The sequence below is a fragment of the Myotis daubentonii genome, chromosome 2, assembly GCF_963259705.1.
Source record: "Myotis daubentonii chromosome 2, mMyoDau2.1, whole genome shotgun sequence".
Classification (NCBI taxonomy): domain Eukaryota; kingdom Metazoa; phylum Chordata; class Mammalia; order Chiroptera; family Vespertilionidae; genus Myotis; species Myotis daubentonii.
In genome coordinates, this window is record NC_081841.1 from 161,228,644 (window position 1) to 161,236,776 (window position 8,133).

Here is an 8,133-nt window from a genome sequence, read left to right on the forward strand (position 1 = left end):
ATGCTGCTCCCTTCAGTAGCGCTTGGCTTCCATGTTGTCTTCAGTCTTCGCTCAGAGCCTGTATATGCAAATTAACTGCCATCTTTTAGCTTCTATAATTGAAACATTGTATCTTTTGGAGCTGTTGCTTCAGGAGCTCAGAGCCTGGCGGGGACAGGTGGGTAACCTTGACTTCCTCCATCATCGGGGCAACCAAGCCTCCTGTTAGCTTAAGCTGCCTGGCTGCCGGCTGCCATCTTGGTTGGCAGTTAATTTGCATATCACCCTGATTAGCCAATGGAAAGTGTGTTGGAGGTACAGTTAATTACCATGTTTGTTTATTATTAGATAAGGATTTTTTTTGTCATGCATCTTTATTCTCCTTTTCTTTTCTGTTTTTTAACTTTACTGAGATATCATTTCTGATTTTATGCATATGGGCCCTCTCTCTTTTAATGACTCTGGCTAACTTTTATCAATTTTTTTCTTTTCAAAGAACCGACTCTTGGTTTCATTCATTTTTTTTTTAATTTTAGACTCTATTTTGTTTAGGTTCACTCTGATTTTTATTATTTATTTTTTTCTACTCACTTTGAACTTCATTACTCTTCTTTTCCTAGTTCCTTTGGATATAAGGTTTGATAGTTTATATCAGTGTTGTTGTTTTTTTGTTTCTTGAGGTAAGCCTATATTGCTATGAATTTTTCTCTTAGAACTCCTTTGGCTGTGTCCCATTGGTTTGGGTTCATTGTGTTTTCATTTTCATTTGTTTCAAAGTATTATTGATTTACTCCTGGATCTCATTGTGAACCCATTCATTGTTTAGTAGTATGTTATTTAGCCTCCATGTGTTTTTAAGTTTCTTCTTGTAATTGATTTCTGGTTTCATACTATTGTGGTCAGAAAATTTGTTTGATATGATTTTAATCTTCTTAAACTTACTGTGACTTGTTTTTTGGCCTAACATGTGATGTCCTTGAAAATGTTTCAAGTGCATTTGAAATGTATATTCTGCCACTTTTGGGTGAAATGCTCTGAAAATATCAATTTAACCCATCTGATCTAATGTGTCATTGAAGGGCACTGTTTCATTGTTGATTTTCTGTCCGGATAATCTACCAATTGATGTTAATATGGTGTTAAAGTTCCGTTACTATTGTCTTACTGTTGATCTTTCCCTTTATGTCCATACTAGGGGCCCGGTGCACGAAATTCATGCACTGGGTGTGGCGGGGGGGGGGGGGAGTGTCACTCAGCCCAGCCTGCCCCCTCTCACATACTGGGAGCCCTCAGGTGTTGACCCCCATCACCCTCCAATTGCAGGATCGGCCCCTTGCCCAGGGGACCCTCATTTCCCCCCATCACTGGTTCTGCCCCCAGCCCAGGCCTAATGCCTCTGGCCCAGGCGTCAGGCCTGGGCAGGGGACCCCCAGACCCCTCCGATTACTGGCTCTTCCCCTTGCCCAGGCCTGATGCCTCAGCCAGAGGCATAGACCCCCATCACCCTCCGATCGCCTGATCGGCCCCTTGCCCAGGCCTGATGCCTCGGCCAGAGGCGTAGACCCCCATCACCCTCCGATTGCCTGATCGGCCCCTTGCCCAGACTTGACGCGTCCGCCAGAGGTGTCAGGCTTGGACAGGGGACCCCCATCTCCCCCGATCACTGGCTCTGGCCCCGCCCAGGCCTGAGGCCTCTGCCCAGGAATCATGCCTGGGCAGGGGACCCCCATCTCCTTCTGATCGCTTGCGCCACCCCCCTCCCAAGCCTGATGCCTCTGACCCAGGCTTCAGGCCTGGGCAAGGGGACCATCATATCCCTCCAATCTCCGGCTCCGCCCCCCACCCAGGCCTGATGCCTCGGCCAGAGGAGTTGACCCTCATCACCCTCCGATCACCAATCACCGGATCGGCCCCTTGACCAGGCCTGAGGCCTCCGGCAGAGGTGTCAGGCCTGGGCAGGGGACCCCCAGCTCCCCGCGGTTGCAGGCTCTGCCCCTGCCCAGGCCTAACGCCTCTGGTCTAGGCGTCCGGCCCCGGCAGCGGGGACCCGCAGCTGCAGCGGCCCCGCGATCGTGGGCTTTGCTTTAGGCCCAGGCAAGGGACCCCTAGCTCCCGGGACTGCCAGCTTTGACCGTGCCCAGCTCCCATTGCTGGCTCCACCCCTACTTCCTGCTATCACTGGCCAGGGTGGCAAAGGCACCTGATTCTCCGATCATGGCTGGGGGGCAGGGCAAAGGTGGCCCCAGGGCCGCCTTTGCCCTGCCCCCCAGCTCTTAGCTCCCCCCTGGGTTTCCAATCACTGTCAGTGGCAGGGGGCTTCTTCCTGCTTTCCCTTTCGCCTCCCTGCATTGTGCCTACATATGCAAATTAACCGCCATCTTGTTGGCAGTTAACTGCCAATCTTAGTTGGCCGTTAATTTGCATATAGCCCTGATTAGCCAATGAAAAGGGTAGCATCGTACGCCAATTACCATTTTTCTCTTTTATTAGTGTAGATATATTTGTTTTATATATTTAGGTGTTCCTACTTTTTGTGCATAAATATTTATAACAGTTATGTCCTCCTGTTGGATTCACCCCCTTATCATTATGAAATTCCTTTCATTTTTTTCATTACAGCCTATGTTTTAAAGTCTATTTCATTTCATGTAAGTATTGCTACTCCAGCCTTTTAAAAATTTCCATTTGCATAAAATATCCTTTTTCATCCCTTTACTTTGTCTGTGTGTCTTTCTGTCTGACGTGGATTTCTTGTAGGCAGCATATGTATATCTTGATTTGTAATCTATTCAGCCACTCTATGCCTTTTTATTGGAGCATTTAGTACATTGGCATATAAAGTCATTATTGATAGGTGTGTAGTTATTGTCATTTTATTAATTGTTTTCTGATTTTTTTGTTGTTGTTTTAGTTCTTCTCTTTTCCTTTATTATTCTCTTGTTTTCTTGAATTTTGAGTTTCTATGGTGTTATGTTTGGATTTCTTTTTGTTTTTTGTATATCTCACAGGATTCTGTTTTTTTGGTTACCATGGGCTTCATATATTTAAAGCAGTCTATTTTAAGTTGATGGTTGCTTAAGTTTGAAAACATTCTAAGATCCCTACAATTTTTACTCATCCCTTCCATTTTTTTGTCATTAATTTTTACTTCTTTTATACATGCATATTTGTGTATATTCCTTAATTTATTGGTGTAATTACATATGATCTTTTTAGTTTGCCTTTTAATCTTTGTACTAAGATTAAATAATTGTTGGATCCATGCTTTTACTGTTTGCTTTTGTCAAAGAGAATTTTTTTTCTTTCCTAAATTTTCTTATTTATATTTTTTATTTTATTCTTAAAGAAGTCCCTTTAACATTTCTTGTAATACTGGTTTTAGCTTTTTCTTGCATGGGCAATGAGATTGTCATTTAATTTAGAATCATTTATCTCCCTTTTATAACAATGTATACCTGTTTCCTGAACTTTTTGAAAATAATTTTAATTAAAAAACACAAACTAAAAGGAAATTAACCACAAATATGTGGACAAACTACCAATAATGTTCATCTTATGAAATCTATGGCATAACACTTGTTCTCTTAACTATCAACATTATGAGGTCTAAACACAAATAGGAGAATTAGGAATTTCTATCTTAAATAGGAATAATATGACACATGTAAGTATATATCAGAGGAAAAAATATGATAGTTTTCAGGCTTCTTATTTGAGATCTGGAGGTAGAACACAGAAATACAGGTAGATATTAGGGCTGTAAAACTAAAGAGATCTAGGATGGGTCAGGCCTTGGGACAAGTTTAGTTTTAGAAACTCTTTCAGGTATGAGGTAGGAGTCAGAGACTCTTGCTGTGCTATTCAGTGGCAGAACATACAGAGGAAATTAAAATAAAGTCCTGGAACTCAATCAAACTAGAGCAGCGGTTCTCAACCTGTGGGTTGCGGCCCGCGTTGGCCGTCGAACGACCCTTTCACAGGGGTCGCCTAAGACCATCCTGCATATCAGATGTTTACATTATGATTCATAACAATAGCAAAATTACAGTTATGAAGTAGCAACAAACATAATTTTATGGCCAAAACCGGTTTGGCTCAGTGGATAGAGCGCCGGCTTGCGGACTGAAAGGTCCCAGGTTCGATTCCGGTCAAGGGCATGTACCTGGGTTGCGGGCACATCCCCAGTAGGAGATGTGCAGGAGGCAGCTGATCAATGTTTCTCTCTCGATATTTCTAACTCTCTATCCCTCTCCCTTCCTCTCTGTAAAAAATCAATAAAATATATTAAAAAAAATAATTTTATGGTTGGGTCACAACATGAGGAACTGTATTTACCGGGCCAGAAGGTTGAGAACCACTGAACTAGAGCCTCAAGTTCCCAAGCTAAAGTTACCGAAGAGTGATGCAAGTCAACGGTTAAATCAGGTAAGTATGTAAGGACCAGGGGGACAGAGGAGAAGAAATTATGAATCAAAAGCTCCTGAAGAAGACTTCACAAATCAAGAAAACTACAGGTCAGTATATACTGAGCAGCATGATTCTGAAACATTGTAGAAATTTGAGCACAGGGGCCACTTTCTTTCTTCAACCAGGAGGAAGTCACTACTCTATTGCCAACTAAATAAAGGCCAAGCTCAAGTTCAAATAGACAAAACCCCATATTTAAATTATTCAAATTTATTTTTTATTTGGGGGTTGTTTCTTTGTCTCCTCATTTTGGCTGTTTGGGTTTGTGACTATGTACTAGGTAGATTGTCTACACCTCTCAATTTCTAGTGCAGGACAGTGTTAAAGGCTGATTCTGACTAATTAGATCAGGCATAGACTCAAAGCCTCAGGAGACTGCCTCTTCCTACAGACTGATAGGATTCCTACTTGAATTGCTCCCCCCTACCCCCGCAGGCAAGTGTCCTCAGGTGTGGTGAGAGTTTTTTTCAACAGGGTGGGGCAGTTGCTTTTGTCTGGAGGCCAATTGTTATTTTTAATCTCCTAAGTGGCCTAAGGGCAAGGTGTTTTCTAATAGGGTGTGTTGACAGTCTTCCAGGCAAATGTGTATGTAGGAAAGACTCCTCTGCTGCGTGAGGGAATGACTCAACCCAGGAAACTTGAGGTATCTGCCTTCTGAGCTCTATCTCCTGAGTCCTCATTCCTGGCTTCTGCTCTCACAGCTCCAGTGCACCTCCCTCTGCCAGAGCACAAGGTTGGTGGCTCCACAGGGAATTTTTTGTGTTGGCCCTTTAAGAGGGTGCCTGAATTTTCAGCTGTTGCTCCCTGGCAGACAGCACCCTGATGCTTTTCATAGCCAGATGTTATGTGGGTACCCTTCTCAGTTTTGGTGCTCTCTGCTGGGGGGCCCAGCTTGGGGATTAGATCCCATAGTTCTCAGTGGCAACCCCCCACAGTTGAGATATCTCTCTGAAGATATCTGTGGGAACGCAGCCAGCCCTTTCACGCCTCCACCCCTCCTACCAGTCTCTATGCGGTCTCAACTTTCGGTCCTCAGGTATCAGCATTCTCTCCTGCGAGTTTTCCGTTGATTATTCAGGAAGTTTCTTTGTATTTTAGTTGTAATACCATTTTGTTCCTGGGAGCATGTCCATGCAGCATCCACTTACTCTGCTGCCATTTTTAATCCCTCAAGAAATCAGTATTTTAAACATTTTGCTGGTTTTCCTCTTAAGGCCTTCTTCTTTTTTGGCCTCAAATTTATTTTAGAATAAATTAATTCAAATATATATATATATATAATTTTTTTAATATAAAAATAATAAAGATTAAACCAAAGAACTTGTATGTATATATATATACAAAACCCATGGACATAGACAATAGTGTGGTGAAGGCCTGGGGTAGAGGCAGGGGCAGGGTAGAAGGGCTCAATGGGGAACAAAGGGGGGAACATGTATAATATTTTTAACAATAAAGATTTGAGGAAAAAATAATAAATTGGTCAAAGTATATATAGTAAATAATAAAACTCATGAAACACCTTTCATTTTTCATGCTACTTTCTTACATAGCATCCCAATTTGATCATACAGTCAAAGAACTATTGAATGTAATTTACTAATGCAGAAAGAGAATAATAGAGTTTGGGTGACTTATTCAAAGCAACCCAGCTAGTATGATACAGACTTGAAATTAGAGCCCAAGGTTTCTAAAAGCTAGATTTACCCCCTTCTTCTTTTTCCAGGGATCAGCAAACTGTTTCTGTGAAAGCCATTGTTATGGTTTAAACTGTCTTTTCCCCCAACCCCAATACGTTCTGAGGACATCAAGTTAAAACGAAGTCATTAGGGTAGTCCCTAATTAAATTTCCTTATAAGGCAAGATTTGGACACATACATGCACAGGAAAGTGAAGACACAGGGAGATGGCCATCTACAAGCCAAGGAGAACAGACTGCAACACATCCCGCCCTCGCAGTCATCCAGAAGGAATCAATCCTATGACACATTAATCTCAGACTTCTAGCCTCCAGAACTCTTGAGAAAATAAATTTCTGTTTCTTAAGCCACCCAGCTGTGCTACTTTGTTGTGGTAGCCCTAGTAAACTAATTAGGCCATAAAATAAACATCTTTGGATTAGTGGGCCACTATGGTCTTTCTCGCAACTTCTCAACTCTGTGTTGTAACACAAAAGCAGCCATAAACAACATATAAATGCCTGAGGAGGGATGTGTTCCAATAAAACTTTTTTTCCCTTCAGTTTATTTGACAATCAGCACTTCTCATTCATGTTAACTGTAGAGTTTTGAAAGTGGTGACAGGTCTGTAGGTAACTAATGTATAGAGTTGTTTGGTGAATCTTCATCTTCAATCTGTATTCTAGACACCTGCACCCTGATACAGTGTGGGACATTCCTTATTCCTCTGGCCCAGACAGCTTTGTTGAGCCTGGGGTCAATGTACACATCTGGAGTTCCATCTCCTTCATGGCAAATTTCTGGATCTCTTTGAGTGCCTGAGAGGCACACTTCTTGAAACCCTCTCCATGGATGCGCTTGTGAATGTTGATGGTGTATTCTCTGGTCACCACCTCGCTGATGGCAGAATGACCCTCCTCCTTCTCACAACCCTTCTTCGCAGGAGCCATTTTACCAGGCCTCAGAACTTTATTTACAAAGACAATGACATGGGCTGTAGTTTGCTACTGTTGTTCTATACTTCGTTGTTCTCATAAATAAGTGCTAAAGAGGTTGTAGATGGCCAGATTTAAGCTTGGCCAGAAGTCTGAAACACTGGGGGAGAGGGGGGCAAATAATTATCTTTAGATCATTCTTAAGCCACCTTTCTGAACTACTGAACTATTTTCTATCAGGTTTGAGTGACTATTGAATTTTATATTTTATATTTATCTTCCCTTTGAATCTGAGCTGGCTTAGTGAGTTATTCTGCCCTATGGGAATGCAATAGAAGGGACGCTGTACCAGTGCCAGGCCTAAGCCTTAAGGGGTCTGGAACTTCTGCTTTTACGCTCATGGAGCTCTGAACCATCATCTAAAAAGTTCCAGCTACCCTGCTGGAAAGACTATATGGACAGAGAGATATCCTAAGAACCTCTAAATATTCTAGCTATCCAATCATCAGACATGAGTATAACACTATCTCGGATATTCTAGCACTTAGTTGAACTTCTACTGGCTATAATCTTTAGAGCAAGCCCAGCTGACACCACATGGAAACCAGAGATTTCTACCCAGCCTGCACAAATGGCAGAAGTATGAGCAACTAAATGATTGTGGTTTTCAGGCACTGAATCTGGAATGAATTTTTATCTAGTGATGTCTGATATAGACTACACGCTCCTCTTCAGATGCCCAGTATTTCCACTCTTGGACCATGATAGACTTCCCTGGTCAGATAACATGCAGTTTTCCTAATGCCTTCTTGCCTGCATCAAGACTCAACTGCTCCAAAAAAATTTCAGACATTGTAGTAGGTGGCTGATGTTGAAACCAGGGTTACTGTGCATTAAAGACCTTTAATATAATGCCTTAAGTCTTTTACCTAATTGCCCTGTCAAATTACAAGACTTTTTTATTGAAGATAATGTGGAAATATTTTTATCCTAAAGCATAGTATCAAATTGTGCTTACCAATATCTTACTGTGAAGAGATAAAATGATATACCATGATCATGAAGTTATTTAG

General features: G+C 42.0%; 1 pseudogene; it reads right to left on the reverse strand.

Annotated features, from left to right (window-relative positions):
• Nucleotides 1-6,714: 6,714 nt before the first annotated feature.
• LOC132226741 (large ribosomal subunit protein eL31-like) lies at nt 6,715-7,075 on the reverse strand (annotated as a pseudogene).
• Between the last annotated feature and the right edge of the window lie 1,058 nt (nt 7,076-8,133).